Raw genomic sequence first — 20,549 nt, forward strand, 5'->3', positions numbered from 1 at the left:
AGTACACTTAGTTTTGCTTTCCTGTGACCCAGAGTCGGCTGACAGCGGGCTATTACCCGCTCTCATGTGTTGTCACAAATTCACTGCAGGCTTTGGAAGGATCCCAACCATTTTGTCAGGATCCATTCAGCTGCCTGACGGACAGCTGGCTCCGGTTCACAGTGTACTGCCAAGAGTGAAAGCCAGCTGCACCCACTCCCTCTTGCCTGGCGCTCCAGTAAGTGCTGAATGGGCAGAGCAGAGAGTGGTGACCAACAGCCACTGCTCTCCACTCTAAGCACACTGAGAACTGTGTGATCACTCAGTTCTTGGTCTTACAGCTGATGCGGGACAGTAAAAATAAGATATAAAAACGTATCAGATAAGAAGGGAGGGACAAAAAAAAAAAAAAAAGGAGAAGTGGTGTAATAAAGTGATGCTGGAAAAACACACTGAGGCTGGGTTCAAACTAGTGTGATGCCCGACATCGCATGTGATGTCTGTGCGATGCAAATTCAGCCATACATAATATGGCTGACAAGCGCATAGCATTCGCACCAAAATGGTGCAGGATCTTTTTTGGTCCGAAATAAAAGCCGATTGCCTATCCGTTCAGATTCCTGTCCGATTTCACAATTCGAACTGCGATACGATTTGCAGGTGTCATTAACTTTACATTAACACTCACAGCAGTTCGCAGATGTCAGTGTGAACTGCCTGCGATTCATTCAGGTGCGATGCGGGAACCTGCACAGGAATCGCAGGGTTTCCCACAAAGCATATATTGATAGAGGATATAGATAGATAGATAGATAGATAGATAGATAGATAGATAGATAGATAGATAGATAGATAGATAGATAGATAGATAGATAGATAGATAGATAGATAGATAGATAGATAGATAGATAGATAGGATAGATAGATAGGATAGATAGATAGATAGGATAGATAGATAGATAGATAGATAGAGAGAGAGAGAGAGATACACACACACATACCCCAAAACAAAAAATGTATATACATTTCAGCTTACCAATCCTTAAAGTGTTACTAAACCCAGGACTCTGTATTCACTTAGAACATAGAAAAGCCGCCATAATTTTTTCAGGGCCAATACCGATTTTCCGGCCGCCTCGCAGGCCGATATCAGGTGCCGATATTTTGTACATTTAAAGTTTTGAAATATAAACTCAATTTTCTACACTAATCACTATAAAATGAACATGTTAATGTTTATTTAAATTTGAAACCATTAAGGGCTCATTCTTCACACCAAAAAAAAAAAAAAAAAACTGATTTCAAAACTGACATCTCTGTCTGCACCATGGTGTGAAGTGAACAAGGCCTAAAAGTAAACAACTGGGAAAAAAAGTGTTTGAAAAATAACTTATTAAATGGCTTCCCAAAACATAGAAAAAGTGCATACCACCTATAAACTGTATTGCATTGATTAAAATTTAAATCACTACTGCAGTGCAAAAAGCTAGACAGTGGACACACTTGACACTGCTACTTCTACTTTCAATACTCCCAGTTAAATAGAACATTATAGTACAGAAAGCATAACATTTCAGCATGTTCACCTGTTAAACGGGTTCTGTTTTCTTCATATACTGCTAAAACGTAAACTTAACACCCAGCTGGAGATACCATAGTTTACCTTTACCACCCCGCCCCCCCCCCCCCGCCTTCATGCAACTTCAATGCTTTGGTTCAATTATATCTTTGGAAAACCTTCATGCATTTGATTTTAGTTGAGGGTTCTGACACAATTTGGCTACTCCCTGCCTTACATGCATGTGCGCCTGTACTTTCCTGTCATGCTTTGTTTATTGTACTGACATACAGATGTTAAAGTTCTTTCATTTGAAAAACACACACACACACACACACACACACACACACACACACACACACACACACACACACACGGTACAGAGGAAGGAGGAGCAGAGAGGCATCTTCAAGCATGAGGAAAGTCTTTTTGTAGTATGCTTCATCCTTTCCACCACTGAAGAGGATCACTACTTCTGTCAATTACTGGTTCTTTCAAATAGAGATGAAGTTCATCATCCAGGCCGATTGCAGATTCAGAAGAATCCTCCGCATGAGGCCCCAATAACACGCTGAACATAACATCAATTGGCCCATGATGAAGATTCTCTTCTGCCCATTGTCTTTTTGGATGCTTTGTCTGTTTTTGCAGCAGCCTGCTCCTCTAGATTAGCAACATGCTCTTGCCCACTTGACCTTTCTGTAGGAACCCAACTATGTTCTGTCAGCCATTGTTTTTGCCTTGGCCAATACGTCAGAAGAGAAAGCACGATTCTTGTATCGAGGATCCAAAAGACAAGCCAGCACAATATTTTTATTCTCTTCATGCTTCTCAAAGCATTTTGTGAGGCTGTCCCTCACGACCTGTATGAATGTTTTAATGCCACGTGTGTTGGGTCCTTCATTCTCTTGAAGAAGCATCTTCAGCAATATGGGATGACAGATGCCACTTCCTCTATTGGGAGGATGGGGGTGGCTTGCTGCCTGGCACCCTACTGGGGGTGGCTTGCTCACCTGGCACCTTGCAGTGGGGCGGGTGGCTGCCTCGCCTCGCACCTTGCAGTGGGCGGGTGGCTTCTGGCTGGCCTGACATATTGCTGTGGGTGGGTGGCTGCTGGCTGGCCTGTCATGATGAACTCTTAGATGGGCACAAAGATATCACGTATTTTTGGTTTTTGCAGTTGTTGATCCAATGCTCACTTTGTTTGTGCATGTGTTGCACAGGGCTGCTTTTCCTGGGGATGACTGATATGAGAAATAGTCCCAGACCACACTTACTTTTTCTCTCTGCATTGAAATTTGAAAGAGTACAGAGAAGGTTAAAAATGGCCGGCACCCTGTGGTGGGTGGGGGTGGCTTGCGGGCTGGCCTGGCACCCTGCGGTGGGTGGGGGTGGCTTGCGGGCTGGCCTGGCACCATGCAGTGGGTGGGGGTGGCTGCTGGCTGGCCTGTCCGTCCGACTCATCTCGTAGCGTGAACTGTAGTGTCGAGGCGAGGGAGACCAGGGCTGTCAGACTGTTACGTCCCAGCGTGCGGTGCAACCTACATAAGGACGATAATCGGCCCGCAATAATCAATCAACCCCTAGAGTGAATGCAGGCTTAAAGTGATACTAAAGTCTCTTTTTTTTGTTTCAAAATAACAAACATGTTATACTTACCTGCTCTGTGCAGTGGCTTTGCACAGAGCAGCCCAGATCCTACTCTTCTTGGGTCCCTCTTTGACACTCCTGGCCCCTCCCTCCTATTGAGTACCCTCACAGCAAGCAGCTTGATATGGGGGCACCTGAGCCACAGCTCTGTTTCCATTCAGACACGGAGCAGTAGCAGGAGCCAAATGGCGCTTCGCTGCTGTCTCAGCAAATGAAGAGGGAGAGTCCCGGAAAGCCGAGCCTCTTGTGCAACATTGCTGGATCGGAGGGAGCTCAGGTAAGTATTAGGGGAGCTGAGGGGGGGGGGGGGATAAAAAAGCCTTCTTTACAACCACTTTAAAAAGGCACTCCCGCACCTTGTGTGTGGCTGCGGGAATATTCGCAGTTTAAATACATTCCCGCAACATGAATCTAGCCTTAGTCTGCGCCTACAACGATGATGCACGTTTCAGGCAGATATATGAACAAATTTTTCTTTAAAATGATTACAGGAATTTGTGTGCTTGCCTGGAGTTCTGCTTTAATTATTGCAAATTTTATTGTGCAATCCTTCCAAGTAGCTGATGAGTGTCATGACGATGACATTTAATTTACATGAAACAAAATATGACTTCAAAAAGATTTTTTCCCCTTCGAAGGAGCCAATTAATCATGCATAGCACAGAAACAGACGAAGACACCAGAACATGAACAACCATTACGATCAGAGAGGCCAGTGGAAGACGGGCACTGCACGCATGACAGATGGAACTGCATTAATCAAGTTCCTGGGTAAACACAAAAGGTGTAGGACTGGGATTTAAAGAGAAAATTCCAGGAAAACATACCACACAGTCAATGAAAGTATCAGATCATACGAACATCAGATGAAAAAAGTCAGGCTCTGAATTACACTAGGTTAAATTCACACTACTTAAAGAGGAACTGCAGTCTGATCACATTTTGCCATTCTGAAGCTTCCCTCCAACCACTTTGCATATTATTTTATAAATACTGTGATTCTGTACTTGCCAAACATGCTGTAGAAATCTCCCTCCACGGAGTCTGGCTGCAACCATTTTTGCTGTTGGCAGCTGAAGCTGCTGCCTGTTCACTTCCTGGATTTACACAGACACACACCCCCAGCTCTTCAGCTCTCATTGGCCCTTTTATGACTCATCCCTCCCTTCCAGGCAAACGCTCAAGAATGAGAGAGGAAGCTGTGCATGATGAAAAAAAAAGTTTACTATCCCAAGTTAAAACAAGGGCAGAGGATTTAATAGATGGGAAGTTGAAAAAAATTACTACTACTACTTACTATTAAGTTCCACTTTAAATGCATACAAAATAATGGGCGTAAAAAAAAAAAAAAAAAAAAAAAAAAAAAAAAAAAAAAAAAAAAAAAAAGAAGAAGGAAGCACACCCCATTTGGAGTTCTATTCATTGTTCACGGCAGCTCAAAAGTGGCAAGCAAGACGCATGGTTTTCCTTGTTAAAAACCAATACGGCAAACACAGCAAAAGTCATGGCAAAAAAAAAAAAAAAAAAAAAAATTACATGAAATGAAGGAGTTGCCCTACATAAGAGAACACAAATACGAGTGATAAACTACATAGTTTGAATGGGGGCATTAGAAATAATCACTTTTACTTCCCGTCTGAAAGTTATTGTAGCTGGTTAGCAAAAGGAAATATCCATTTGATGGATGTCAATGCAACAAGTGATTACATTAGTCTTTCATTGTGGACACCACCCTTTCAGTTGTCAAAAGCGGGATTTTCTCATACTTCCTGTTGTGTTACTAGAAAGGGAAGTAGGGTAGAACTTCTCAAATAAGCAAAAAGTCAGCAGTATGGGCCGGTTCACACTGGTGCGGTACAGGAAACGCTGCGAATCCAGTGCGGGTTCCCACATCACACCTAAATCGCTGGCGGTTCAGCTGCGGGTGTCAATACAAAGTTAATGACCGCCGCCAGATCGGTTCGCAGATCGCAATGCGAACTGTAATCTCGGACAGGAATCGGATCGCATGGGTGATGCAATCCGAATCTGGTACGGACATATAAAAAAAAAAAAAAAGGGTCCTGCACAAGTTTGGTCTGAATGTGATAATTCAGCCAGTTTGTATGGCTGAATCGCATCGCACAGACATCGCATGAGATCTGCACAGCAATGCGGGGTGAATCACATGCGATGTCTAGCATCGCGCCAGTGTGAACTGCCACTTAAAGGTGTTATTCCTTCACCCACCCTGACCAAACAAAATACACCTGCTGGCAAACTTTATACTTTTTAAAAGCATTTTACAAATCCACCTTAGATCACCAACAGGTCAAGCTTTCCAAACCTGCAAGTAAAGCCTAGTACACACTATCAAATAAAATCAGATAACAAAAATACCGCCTTCGAGGCGATCGTGTGATAATCTGATAGTTAGTACACAGCCTTTGTGAGAGCCGATCACAACAGTTCATCTGAAATTATTGAAAAAAAGGGACAAACAAATTCTCGTATAATATGAGATCGTACGATTTTTGTTTATTTATTCAGTACGGTTTTTGTCCAGGAGAAAAAAAAAAAAAAAAAAAGCAGAGAGCAAGACCATACATGCAGAAAAAGCAGAAGAGCTCACACGCTCGGAAACGCAAGAATAAAATCATTTTTGAAGTTGTATTCTGTCGTATGTAAATTTTTGTCAGTTTGCTAACCTGTACATTTTCTATAAGACTAGCATGCAAAATAACATTAAAAATGAACAATCATTTGTCTGATATTCTCATTGTGTGTACCAGGCTTAAAAGCAAAAACATCCCATGCCTCTGGTAACAGACAGCCCTAAAAGACCATTCCATGGGGCATATAATCAATTAGTGCTATCAATTCCCATCAGATTGGGTACAGCTGTCTTTGCATAGTGCCCCCCTGCTCTATTCCCCAACTAATAAATTTATAGTCATACCAAGTCAAATATAGTGCAGCGCTTCCCAGTTTAAAAATAAAGAAATGTCTATATATTGAACAAACACAACAAGTCCCATTAATGAAAATGTGACATGACCAAATAGATCATCTTTGAATCCAAACCATGCTGTATTAGTGCAGTGTGCCCAAACCACTCACCAGAGAATAGATCACTTTCTGAACCACGCCTGGAGGTAGCTGGGCTAGTGATCTCCAGCCAGAGTTTGTCCTCATTGGAGTCTACCAATCCACCTACAGATCTGAACATGTCACCACCATGCTTTATAACAGTTCAAGGCTTGTAACTTTGTGCCATCTGGTGAGTGTATAGATCGGCGGAGGGACATCACGGTGAAAAAGCACTTGGTAGCACCTCTGGTCTAAGTGCATTTACCTTAACACTGGAAATGATCTACTCTCTGGTGAGTGGTTTGCAAACAAACTGAAAAATTAAACCGTTAGTAATGCAGTGGCCATGTAGCCATTTATCAAGTGATTATGTATAATTACTGCTAGCTAAAACTGTGCCCGTCAAATGCAGAACCACAATGCCCCAGCCATGTTCACTGCACGAACTTGCAGGTGGCCATAGAATAGATGATTCCTTTTTTTATTTTATTCCTAGTATGGCCGCCTTAAATGAGTGCAGAGAATGTATTGAGCTGCTGAACAGGTAAAAGAGATAAAAAGTAATCTGGGATGGAAAGGGTGTAAGTCAGTGATGGGAATGATCTGATCAGATCTGACACTGGAGGATGCAGGGTGTGGGTGAGCAGTGAAGATACATGTGAGTGGAGAGCAAACAGCAGAAAGTGAAGGAGGGGGGAGAGGGGGACGATCGGTGTGATAGGGAAGATGTAGGGACTCCCATTACACAGAGAGAGGGGGAAGTAAAGTTGGAGGTGTTGCTGTAGCAGGAGTCAGGACAATGAAAATAGCATAGCAGGTGCCCCTTCTGCCCCCCTAGTTCTGGCCCTGCATGTAATGTACCTTCTCTGTGTGCACTGCTGGCTGCCGAGTCCATCAGAGGGAGATGGATGGAGGACAGAGGCACAATCCTAGTGTTCCACTATCATGGGACCGGGAAAAGTTGACCAGCGAGTCCAGAAGTGAAGCAGTTCAGCTAAAAGCACCGCCCTATGTCTGCCACAGCTCCGCCAATCACAAAGAATAATTGTATAGTGGGATTGTTGGGGCGCACGGCTCTGCGCCCTGAAGAAACGCTAAAGGAAGCCAATCAAGCTTCCCAGCTGCAATCACATGATTGCAGAAACATTATGCTTCCCATAGACACCTATGTGTCCAGCGCACGCAGGAACTTAAAGAAAAAGTTAGCTTTTATCACTAGCTTTGGGGGAGCGGCGCCCCCTATTGATGGCCCGCCACTGCTGTGATCGCTACTGGATGTGTAAACCTGGATGCATCCAGCAGTGAAGACCACATGTACAGCAACGAATAGCTGCAGCCACTGGCGATTGGTCATTAAAGTAAACAGGGCCAGAAGCTGCACCAACCACTCAGAGCTGCAGCAGGAATCTCTCCGAAGCCATTTCTGCTAAAGGAGACAACACCAGCTTCTGAGGCCAAGTGTGAACCTATTTTACAGGACACCATTATTTTGATAGATATTTTTGTGGAATAAAAGATTAAAAAGGCAAAACTGTGCTTATGTTTTATATAAGGATATCACCTTTAACAGTAGGTACTGTTTGAATGAAGATCTAATGCTTGACTGTTGAAATATGGTCAGTAGGTTAATTCTAATGGTACAGGACCTCTATCCAATCCCAGGTCACAAAAAATAAATATGAGAGGAAGGGAGAGGTGTTTGATGTCAGTTTTACTTCTGCTTACAGCAGCCATTGTGTGGTTACACAAATCTATAAAAGATTCAAATTGTTTATGTACTCTATACATATACATGCACTAATTAAAATACAGAAATCTGGGTTAGGATTCATCTACTGCCATCCCTTTGGGTACTGTGCCAATTACTCTGAGTGTAGAAAATGCCACATGTATGAACCACATACTCAATATGCGCCAGTAAATGGATTAGAGAAAATCTACTTAAAAACAAAACCACCTATGTAATTAAAGAATGGAAGCAGCTATCATCCAACCTATACAAAAAGCACACGCGCCACAAAAAAAAAAAAAAAACAAAAAAAAAAAAAAAAAAAAAACACACCACACAACACACCCTAAAGCTGCTGTGTTTTAACACCAGTGTTGAGATAGAGAGAGAGAGAGAGATTATATATATATATATATATATATATATATATATATATATATATATATATATATATATATATATATTTAGGTTCGCCGTCAGCATTTTATAGTGTCAGGGACCCCTATATACTACCGAATAAAGGTTTTAACCCCTTGATTGCCCCCTAGTTAACCCTTTCACCAGTGATCACCGTATAACTGTTACGGGTGATGCTGGTTAGTTTATTTATTTTTATAGTGTCAGGGCACCCGCCGTTTATTACCGAATAAAGGTTTAGCCCCCTGATCGCCCGGCAGTGATATGCGTCGCCCCAGGCAGCATCAGGTTAGCGCCAGTACCGCTAACACCCACGCACGCAGCATACACCTCCCTTAGTGGTACAGTATCTGATCAGATCTATACTAGCGTCCCCAGCAGTTTAGGGTTCCCAAAAACGCAGCGTTAGCGGGATCAGCCCTGATACCTGCTAGCACCTGCGTTTTGCCCCTCTGCCCAGCCCAGCCCACCCAAGTGCAGTATCGATCGATCGCTGTCACTTACAAAACACTAAAAGCATAACTGCAGCGAGTCAGGCCTGATCCCTGCGATCGCTAACAGTTTTTTTGGTAGCGTTTTGGTGAACTGGCAAGCACCAGCGGCCTAGTACACCCCGGTCGTAGTTAAACCAGCACTGCAGTAATACTTGGTGACGTGGCGACTCCCATAAGTGCAGTTCAAGCTGGTGAGGTGGCAAGCACAAGTAGTGTCCTGCAGCCACCAAGAAGAAGACAAACAGACCCGTCGTGCCCATAGTGCCCTTCCTGCTGCATTCGCCAATCCTAATTGGGAACCCACCACTTCTGCAGCGCCCGTAATTCCCCCATTCACATCCCCAACCAAATGCAGTCGGCTGCATGAGAGGCATTTTCTTTATGTCCTCCCGACTACCTCTACCCAACGAACCCCCCCAAAATAGATGTCGTGTCTGCAGCAAGCGCGGATATAGGCATGACACCTGCTATTATTGTCCCTCCTGTCCTGACAATCCTGGTCTTTGCATTGGTGAATGTTTTGAACGCTACCATGCACTAGTTGAGTATTAGCGTAGGGTACAGCATTGCACAGACTAGGCACACTTTCACAGGGTCTCCCAAGATGCCATCGCATTTTGAGAGACCCGAACCTGGAACCGGTTACAGTTACAAAAGTTAGTTACAAAAAAAAAAAGTGTAAAAACCACAAAAAAGTACCGTATTTATAACACGCACCTCAAGTTTAGGAGAGAGTTTTAAGGAAAAAAAAAAAAAAAAAAAAAAAAAACTTACATTAAAATGCCCATCAATGCAGCCTTATCGTGTCCATTGCAGCCTTGTCAGTGCAGCTTTGCCCCAGTGCAGTCTTGTCAGTGCAGCCTTGCCCCAGTGCAGTCTTGTCAGTGCAGCCTTGCCCCAGTGCAGCCTTGCCCCAGTGCAGCCTTGCCCCAGTGCAGCCTTGCCCCAGTGCAGCCTTGCCCCAGTGCAGCCTTGCCCCCCGTGGTCAGTGCAGCCTTGCCCCCCGTGGTCAGTGCAGCCTTGCCCCCCGTGTCCATGCTTGGACAGATCGCCGCCGACATACACATAGCATGTAGTTTTAAATATGGCGCAGCGGAGTTCAGAGGGACTCGGCGGAGCTGAACGAACGCCGCCGAGATGCACATAGTCGAGTGTACTCGGATCTTTCCGGCGCCGCTCAGAGCCGAGAACACTCGACTAGGTGTATCTCGGCTCCGCCCAGTCACTGTGATTTCGGCGGCGCTCGTTCAGCTCCGCTGAGTCCCTCCGAACTCCACGTCGCCATATTTAAAACTACACGCTATGTGAATGTCGCCGGCGATAGATCACAATTAGCGGGGATCGGTGTATAACACGCACCCACGATTTTCCCGATTTTAATGGGAAAAAAAGTGCGTGTTATACGCCAATAAATACGGTATATAAAATAAAAAAAATAGTTGTTGTTTTATTTCTCTCTCTCTCTCTCTCTCTCTATATTGTTCTGCTCTTTTTTACTGTATTCTATTCTGCAATGTTTTATTGTTATTATGTTTTATCAGGTTTGCTTTTCAGGTATACAAATTTTTTATACTTTATTTTTTTATACTGTTAACCATTTTTTTGTCTTCAGGTACGCCATTCACGACTTTGAGTGGTTATACCAGAATGATGCCTGCAGGTTTAGGTATTCTTTTCAGTCAGTGGTCAGCTTTCATGTAAAAGCAATCCTAGTGGCTAATTAGCCTCTAGACTGCTTTTACAAGCAGTGGGAGGGAATGCCCCCCCCCCCCCCCGTTTATATATAAACAGTTTAAAAATAAGATAAAAAAGCAAAAAAATAATAAAGAAAAAAAAAAAAGCACCCCTGTCCCCCCCTGCTCTCGCGCTAAGGCGAACGCAAGCGTCAGTCTGCCGTCAAATGTAAACAGCAATTGCACCATGCATGTGAGGTATCACCGCGAAGATCAGATCGAGGGCAGTAATTTTAGCAGTAGACCTCCTCTGTAAATCTAAAGTGGTAACCTGTAAAGGCTTTTAAAGGCTTTTAAAAATGTATTTATTTTGTTGCCACTGCACAATTGTGTGCAATTTTAAAGCATGTCATGTTTGGTATCCATGTACTCGGCCTAAGATCATCTTTTTTATATCATCAAACATTTGGGCAATATAGTGTGTTTTAGTGCATTAAAATTTTAAAAAGTGTTTTTTCCCCAAAAAATGCGTTTGAAAAATCGCTGTGCAAATACTGTGTGAAAAAAAAAAAATTAAACACCCACCATTTTAATCTGTAGGGCATTTGCTTTAAAAAAATATATATAATGTTTGGGGGTTCAAAGTAATTTTCTTGCAAAAAAAAATATTTTCATGTAAACAAAAATTGTCAGAAAGGGCTTTGTCTTCAAGTGGTTAGAAGAGTGGGTGATGTGTGACATAAGCTTCTAAATGTTGTGCATAAAATGCCAGGACAGTTAAAAACCCCCCAAATGACTCCATTTTGGAAAGTAGACACCCCAAGCTATTTGCTGAGAGGCATGTTGAGTCCATGGAATATTTTATATTGTGACACAAGTTGCGGGAAAGAGACAAATTTTTTTTTTTTGCACAAAGTTGTCACTAAATGATATATTGCTCAAACATGCCATGGGAATATGTGAAATTACACCCCAAAATACATTCTGTTGCTTCTCCTGGGTATGGGGATACCACGTGTGAGACTTTTTAGGAGCCTAGCCGCGTACGGGACCCCGAAAACCAAGCACCGCTTTCTAAGGATGTAAATTTTTGATTTCACTCTTCACTGCCTATCACAGTTTCGGAGGCCATGGAATGCCCAGGTGGCACAACCCCCCCCCGACCCCCCCCCCCCAAATGACCCCATTTTGGAAAGTAGACACCCCAAGCTATTTGCTGAGAGGTATAGTGAGTATTTTGCAGACCTCACTTTTTGTCACAAAGTTTTGAAAATTGAAAAAAGAAAAAAAAAAAAAAAAAAAAAAAAAATGTTTTTTCTTGTCTTTCTTCATTTTCAAAAACAAATGAGAGCTGCAAAATACTCACCATGCCTCTCAGCAAATAGCTTGGGGTGTCTACGTTCCAAAATGGGGTCATTTGGGGGGGTTTTGTGCCATCTGGGCATTTTATGGCCTCCAAAACTGTTATAGGTAGTGAGGAGTGAAATCAAAAATTTACGCCCTTACAAATCCTGAAGGCGGTGATTGGTTTTCTGGGCCCCATACGCGGCTAGGCTCCCAAAAAGTCCCACACATGTGGTATCCCCATACTCAGGAGAAGCAGCTGAATGTATTTTGGGGTGCAATTGCACATATGCCCATGGCTTGTGTGAGCAATATATCATTTAGTGACAACTTTTTGTAATTTTTTTTTTGTCATTATTCAATCACTTGGGACAAAAAAATTAATATTCAATGGGCTCAACATGCCTCTCAGCAATTTCCTTGGGTGTCTACTTTCCAAAATGGGGTCATTTGGGGGGGTTTTGTATTGCCCTGCCATTTTAGCACCTCAAGAAATGACATAGGCAGTCATAAACTAAAAGCTGTGTAAATTCCAGAAAATGTACCCTAGTTTGTAGACGCTATAACTTTTGCACAAACCAATAAATATACGCTTATTGGCTTTTTTTTACCAAAGACATGTGGCCGAATACATTTTGGCCTAAATGTATGACTAAAATTGAGTTTATTGGATTTTTTTTATAACAAAAAGTAGAAAATATTTTTTTTTTTTTTTTTTTAATTTTCGGTCTTTCCATTTATAGTGCAAAAAATAAAAACCGCAGAGGTGTGCAAATACCATCAAAAGAAAGCTCTATTTGTGGGAAGAAAAGGACGCAAATTTAGTTTGGGTACAGCATTGCATGACCGCGCAATTAGCAGTTAAAACGACGCAGTGCCAAATTGTAAAAAGTGCTCTGGTCAGGAAGGGGGTAAATCCTTCCGGGGCTGAAGTGGTTAAAAAGTTGAATACAATTGTATATATAAATATTTTTTAAAAACTGTAATTTTCGGCCTAGTGCATCCTTCATTTTCGGTACCAACATTTCCATTCGGTGCACCCCTAGTTCACATCAAAACACATTCATGTGTTAGAATGGCCCAGTCAAAGTCCAGACCTAAATCCAATTGTCTGAACAGCAATTTTCAAGTCTTATCACAGATTCTGAGTCTCCATCCAATATGACAGGACTTGATCAATCACTGAGATCTTGAACAGACATCAGAGTGAGTAGTGAGTAACATGAAGAGTCCACCACCAGAAGTACCAGTCTCTTACCTGAAAGATTGGACTTATACAGGTGTACACCCGACAAGCCAATCAAGCTTGGAATGTAACCAAAGAGGCACCAATTCAATACAGGGGGTCCCCTAGTTACAAACATCCGACTTACAAACGACTCCTACTTACAAACGGAGGCAGACAACAGGAAGTAAGAGGAAATCTACCCCTAGGAAGGGAAATTCTCTCCTGTAAGAGCTATTTTGAGGAAAAGGTACCTCCACTGATGCTTTATCACCAAGGCTTGTTTCCACAACAACACAAAATTTTCAAAATCCAATTGTCATTGGGACAGAAAGTGAGGTGAAATCTTCTGAACAGGGGCACACACAGCAAAACAAATGTTACAGGGGTGTTAACCCTTCCCTATGCTATCCAAAAAGCTTAAAAATAGTTTTTTTGGCTGGAGCTACACTTAAAAAAAATGTACCTGTTCCGACTTACAAACAGATTCAACTTAAGAACAAACCTATAGTCCCTAACTTGTTTGTAACCCGGGGACCCCCTGTACATGGACTGCAGCATCAGGGTGGGCGTTTCCGTGGATTCAGCAGAATGGACACAGCTTACATGCAGATGAAGGTCAGCCTCTTGATCACCTATTTCATCTAGCTAGGTCTATACACCTATATGTCGGGTGTACACCTGTATAAGTCCAATCTTTCCGGTAAGAGACTGGTACTTCTGGTGGTGGACTCTTCATGTTACTCACTACTCACTCTGATGTCTGTTCAAGACCTCAGTGATTGTCACATGCTTGCATTGGATGACCTAATTCTGGGACTTATTACTATCTCATGTGGCCCCTTATTACACATGGACACTAATATTTATTGATATCCATTATTATATTTATCAGTATTTTCATATTTTTATATTGATCATATGTCACTTATATTTTTTATTTTGTCACTGACAATATTTTCCCCTGTCTGATTTTGTGACCATTGTTATCTGTATTATTGGTAGAGTATTATTCTCGACATTTGTCTGCTCATAGCGCTGCACATTTCTTTTTCTTTTTATTTCTACATTTTACACTGTTGTGCTGGCTGCTTTTTCACGTTTGACAATGCGGTATATTTTTGATTTTTTGACAATACTCAGGTAGGTCGTGGCATTTAAAACGACGCTCAATTGGTACTAAGGGGCCCAAAGTGTGCCAAAAAAAAAAAAAACATTACATCACCAGTCTGAACCATTGGTACAAGGCAGGATGGATCCATGCTTTCATGTTGTTTACGCCTAATTTTGACCCTACTATCTGAATGTCACAGCCGAAATCGAGACTCAGACCAGGCAATGTTTTTCCAATCTTCTATTGTCCAATTTTGGTAAGCCTGTGCGAATTGTAGCCTCAGTTTCCTGTTCTTAGCTGACAGGAGTGAAACCCAGTGTAGTCTTCTATGCATAAAGATAAAAAACAAACAACTTTGTGTGCAGTAGTCCCCCAAATACTTACCTGAGCCCACCTTGATCCAGCGATGTTGCACGAGAGCCTCGGCTTGCCAGTACTCTCCCTCCCGATTACCTGAGACACAGCAGCGGGTGCCATTGGCTCCCATTGCTGCCACAGTCAATGAGCCAATGAGGAGAGAGAGGGGGCGGGGCCGGAGTCACAGCTATGTCTGAATTGAGACAGAGCAGCAGCTTGGTTTGGGTGCCCCCATAGCAAGCTGCTTGACAGGGACTCAGCTGTGATGTGATGAGTTAGTGAAGGAATTTTGTCCTCTGCCACTCCTCAGCAGCCCCTGTAAAATGTAGAGCAGGTTATATCGTTAGTGTGTGTGTGTGTGTGTGTGTGTGTGTGTGTGTGTGTGTGTGTGTGTGTGTGTGTGTGTGTACACACGTACATAGAAAGTTTACACACACCCCTGTAGAAATGCCAGGTTTTTGAGATGTAAAAAAAAAAAAAAGTAAAATATAAAAAAATCATACCAAGATAAATCCACTTCTGCATGTCCCTTATAATGTGTGCATTTAAAGTGATTTTTATAACACACAGACAGGTTTATAATTACCTACTCTGTGGAATGGAATTCCACAGAGCAGCCCCGAACCTCTTCTTCCTGGGTCCCCTGCCAGCGCTCCTGGCTCCTCCCCTCCAGGGATTGCCCCCATAGAAAGCCACTTTCTACAGGGGAACTCATGTAGGCTCGTTCCTGTGCCTTGCTGTGTGCATCTATTGACACAGACAGCGGGACTCGGCCCCGCCCCATACGCCCTTATCAGAGTTTGTTTGACAGCAGAGGGAGCCAATCAGCAAAGCCTGAGAGGCCAGGAAGTGAGGGAAGAGAAGAGCTGCAGACATGCACGGTGCTGGATCAAATGGGGGCTCAGGTAAGTAAAAATTAAAAATTGGGGGGGGGGGGGGGTGTAATACTGACACCTGAACATTTTTACCTTAAAGCACAGAATGCAAAAGGTAAAAAAAAAAAAAAAAAAAATAAATGTTTAGGCTTTAGAACCACTTTAATGTAGTTGCACAAATATGCACACCCTTAAAGCAAAGATCCGGATACCTGTCATTGACGGGCATCCTATCCCCACTTCCAGGAATCTCGGCCGCTGACGTCACCACTCGGCTCCCTCCTCCTTCCCCGCTACCAGGCCAGGAGGAGATCGCAGCGGGTGCCTCGCAGTAGGGACCTGGCGTTAAGCCGTAATGCTTCACTACCGGGTTACCTTACTATGGTGGCAGCAGCACCTGATAGCTGTTGGAAACATCAGCTGCAGTGGCGACATCGTGTGACTCCAGGACAGGCAAGTGTCCTATTATTAAGACCCCTTTCACACCGAGGCATTTTTCAGGCCCTTTTGAGCTAAAAATAGCGCCTGTAAAGTACCTCCCCTGCAGCCCAAGTGTGATAGCCCAAGTGCTTTCACAATGGGGCGGTGTGCTTGCAGGACTGAAAAAAAAAAAAGTCCTGCAAGCAGCTCTGTACACCGCCCTTGCTGCTTGCTTTTAATATTTGCAGCGGTGGGCGGACCTCCGCTTTAAAATGATAATTTGTTGAAGCACTTTTTGATTTTATGACCGGATTCAGTCTTTTGGTGTAGGAGTCTAACAGCATCCATCTTGCTTTGGGAATCTTTGCCCACTTTTCCTTGCAAAAGTGCTCCAAAGCTGTACGATTATGAGGGAACCTCCTCTGCACAGCCTTTCTTTGAAACTTCTGGGGGTGTTAGATGGCTAGATAAAATGGTTGATAAAGATCAATGAAAAAAAAAAAAAAAAAAATATCAATTTTTTTATGGATTTAAAATCGATTTTTTGGATTTTTATTTTAAAAAGTGCCTTTGGAGTAAAATCCAACGATAGTTTTCCATTTAAGATACATTAATAATTTAGTTTATTCAGCATGAAATGGAGCCTAGTTATGTAGCATAAGGCTACATTCTGCAATAGTTACATTTTTGGTAAACTCATTCAATGAATCCAAGCTCTGCAAGCTGAGATAGCATGCACTGCATTGATGCATTTACATAATTTCACAGTAACCATGAGATAAAACAAAGTTCAGTAATATCCCTTTATCCCATTGTTTTGCAAATCTATGTACACTACAAACTGTTTAATTGAATCGGTTCTGATATTGCTGTTTTACTAACCTGACAGCTTATTATTCTAAATAGGAAACCTTCATTTTGTTTGCAAATATTAAAGATTCTAACTACCAACAAGAATAAGTCCTTACATTTAAAGAGCACCTGTCATTTCAGATCCATAATGGCAGCGGGAATCCACTCACCTGCTGGCGCATCACCAGCCGCGAGTCAACAGCGGGTGAGAGGAGGAGCTGCTACGGGACAGAGATGAGAGTTGCTCTTTAAAAAATGATTGAAATCAAGCCTTTTTACTAGTGATTTAAAATCCACTTTATTTAAATCAAATCCACCCTGGTGCTATCCCAAAAAACTTATACGAGGTATTCTGTAGTGACATAGGAGTCAAGAGGAACCACAGCATGGTGGAAAGGGTTTGGCACAGGCTTCCAACATTGCCAAAAGTGGTGAATGTTGAAGACTGATGAAGGCTATGGCACATGAATGGGTGGAAAGGTAGAAGCTATGGACCGCCTAAAAGGTTAGTATACTTCCCACTTTATTGGAGCAGTGTGGGGGTTTTTTTTTTTTTTTTACAATTGTTTGCCTGACTGGTTCATTTTTAAAAAGCAGATGGGCCATGTCATCTTGGATATTCTTTATTGGTCGTCATCAAAGCCTCAGGCAGATGTAATACAGTAGATAAATTCCAGCGCAGGGTTATCACTTGCAGTGAAGATGCACAGGTTTGGCCTTTCTCTTCCGAGTACTAGTACACTCTGCTTTGAAACAGATTGCCTCTAACACTGGAAACGTGCTAAACGCATGTATATCTGTTTGTTGTGACTACTGTGTAAATAGGGCTGTCAAATAAATATAGAAAGATTCAGGAGATATCATTACTAAAATGGTCTTCTAGCAGAAAACATGTCTAGCAGCGACAATTGCCAGCAATCTTCCCCGGCTCTCAGCAGAAGCTCATTAAAATGCTGAGAAGCAGATAACCTTTCCCTACAAAGAGAAAATAATGACTTCCATCCCTCTGACCTAAACACAAAAATGTATTTCCAGAAACAAAAAAAATACAACTGAAAATATCAAAGAAGCAACACAAACTACATATCAGCTAGCAATACGCAGAAAGGCCTTACTACTCACCTGCAAGAAAACACACACTAGATTAGTAAAGTTGCAATTGCAGTGCAGTTTGAACTCACTCATTTTGTATTGGCTCCAATCGCATCGCAAAGGTATCAGAGCATACGCAAGAGTGCGAATACTCGTGAAAATGCATAGCATCAGCCCCGATACCAATATTGATGCAACCGTACTTGAAATATACAATTAAAGTGGAGTTCCACCCATTTTTACAACTCTTCAGCATCCCTCACTAAACTGTGCACTGTAAACGAATTGGATATTTTTTTCTTTTTTTTCTCAGCACCTACTGTATATCTGCTGTATTCATTTTTCACTTCCTCCTCCCTGGTCGTGGCCCATCGCATCATTTCCTGTTTGCAATGCCTTCTGGGAAGGGGCGGCAACTTCCTCTGACACTGCCGTTGCTATGGAAACCTGACTTGAAACCTATTACACTGCTTGTGCTGCACTGAGCATGTGCGAGATCTGCAAGGATGAGATCCAGGAAGAAATACAGTCTGGCTTCAAATGCCCACACTTAAGATGGCCACGGCCTGCTGTAAGTTTATAAAATAACAAACTACTGCTATAAACTAACAAAACAGACCTTAGTTTACAGACTAACTTTACTAGAATACATTTAGCTTGTGTATTATAGGGGTATTTTTATTTAAAAAGTATAATTTTGGCCGGAACACCACTTTAAGACGGCATGCTAACCACCCTAAGAAACCAATATAGTACCAGGTTGTACACTGTTTTAGGCCTTATTCACACGGGCGTACCCATCTGTACATTCGCATGCAGTTTTACTTCTGAGCAAGTTTTTAAACGAACACACAAAGCAGTATTTTCTCTTCCATCTATGTTATCACTTTGCTGCCCCATTTCACCAGTCAAGTCAAAGGCTTTTTCCTCAGATGCCCATGATGTAGTACTAAATGCAAGGAAAGACAACAGTGAGGTCTGCCCTTAATCAAAATGGTCGTGGCTAGAAATGCTAAGGGGTGTTTTTCAAAGTGATTTCTCAACACAAAGCATGGAGACAAGGATGGATAGGCGAGTTCACTTTTAAAATTAAAAAATTAAGAGAAGTATTTTTTTTTTTTGCAGTTTCATACTTACCTAGGTGATGCAGCATCGGTCCGATGCTGCATCTCCAAGAGTGGAGAGCGGGGTACCTATTTTAGTCTGGGACATGTCACGGGACCAGTCGCAGAGTGCAGTGCGACTAGCCTCCTATAGTAGTGCCAGGGACTTGAGGGCTGGTGAAGAACTTGCCCAGTTGATGCCAGTGCTTGATCCCTAGGACAACCAAATGTCTAAATTTAGCAGCTACAGCATTTGTAGCCACTGATTGAATTTTTCTAAAAACGACTGAGGATCCTTTTATTTTTTCTTAAAAACACCCCACAAACATGTCATACTTACCTGTTCTGTGCAACTGTTATTGCACAGAGCAGCCCCATCCCTTATTCTGGGGTACTTTGCTGACGCTCCTCCCCCTTGACCAGTGACCCCAATAACAAGCCGCTTGCTATGGGGGCACTGGTGCATGTGCTCTCCCGAGCCCCGCTCTATGCATCCATAGAACACAGAGTGGCAGCTCGGCCCCGTCCCTTGTTCTCTCCTCATTGGCTTACTGGCTGTGATTGACAGCAGTGGGAGCCAATGGCCCCTGCTGCCGTGTCTCAGCCAATGAGGAGAGAGACCCAGGACAGCCGAGGCTCCTGTGCACATTGCTGGACTGAGATGGGACTCAATTGAGTATTTGAGGGGGGGGGGGGGGGCTGCACATAGAATGCATGAAGATAAAAAAACCTTGTAAACCTAGTGGATAATAATGTATGTATGTATGTATGTGTATGTATATATATATATATATATATATATATATATATATATATATATATATATATATATATATATATATATATATATATATATATATATATATATATATATATCCATCCCTTTCATGACTAAGCCTATTTTTGAAATTTGGTGTTTACAAGTTAAAACCCATATTTTTTTGCTAGAAAATTACTTAGAACCCCCAAACATTATATATTTTTTTTTAGCAGAGAATAAAATGGTATTTGTGCAGCGGTGTTTTAAAACGCAAATTTTTGGGAAAAGGTACACTTTCAAGAATTAAAAAAAAAAAAAACCACACAACACAACAGTAAAGTTACCCCAATTTTTTTGTATAATGTGAAAGATGATGTTACGCCGAGTAAATAGATACCAAACATGTCACGCTTCATAATTGCACGCACTCGTGGAATGGCGACAAACTACGGTACCTAAGAATTTCCATAGGCGACGCTTTAAATTGGCGGCGATCATCGATTTTTATCGTGACTGCGACATTATGGCGGACAGATCTGACACTTTTGGTGCTATTTTGGGACCATTAACATTTATACAGTGATCAGTGCGATTAAAAATGCATTGATTACCGTGTAAATGTGACTGGCAGTGAAGGGGTTAACCAGGAGAGGGCGCTGCAAGGGTTAAGTGTGTCCTAGGGATGTGTTCTAACTGTGGGGGGGAGGGGCTACCTGTGACACATCATTGATCACAGCTCCCGATTACAGGGAGCTGTGATCAGTGACAGTGTCACCAGGCAGAATGGGGAAATGCTTGTTTACATTATCAATTCCCTGTTCTTCAGCTCCGTGAGACG

The 20,549-nt window shown here is 42.4% G+C and overlaps 1 protein-coding gene across 3 annotated transcripts in view; it reads right to left on the minus strand.

The window, feature by feature from the left end:
• GMCL1 (germ cell-less 1, spermatogenesis associated) overlaps positions 1-20,549 on the minus strand; it is a 182,993-nt gene that overhangs the window by 145,171 nt on the left and 17,273 nt on the right. The window lies entirely within an intron of this gene.

This window comes from Aquarana catesbeiana, linkage group LG03 (assembly GCF_042186555.1).
Source record: "Aquarana catesbeiana isolate 2022-GZ linkage group LG03, ASM4218655v1, whole genome shotgun sequence".
In the NCBI taxonomy this organism is placed as follows: domain Eukaryota; kingdom Metazoa; phylum Chordata; class Amphibia; order Anura; family Ranidae; genus Aquarana; species Aquarana catesbeiana.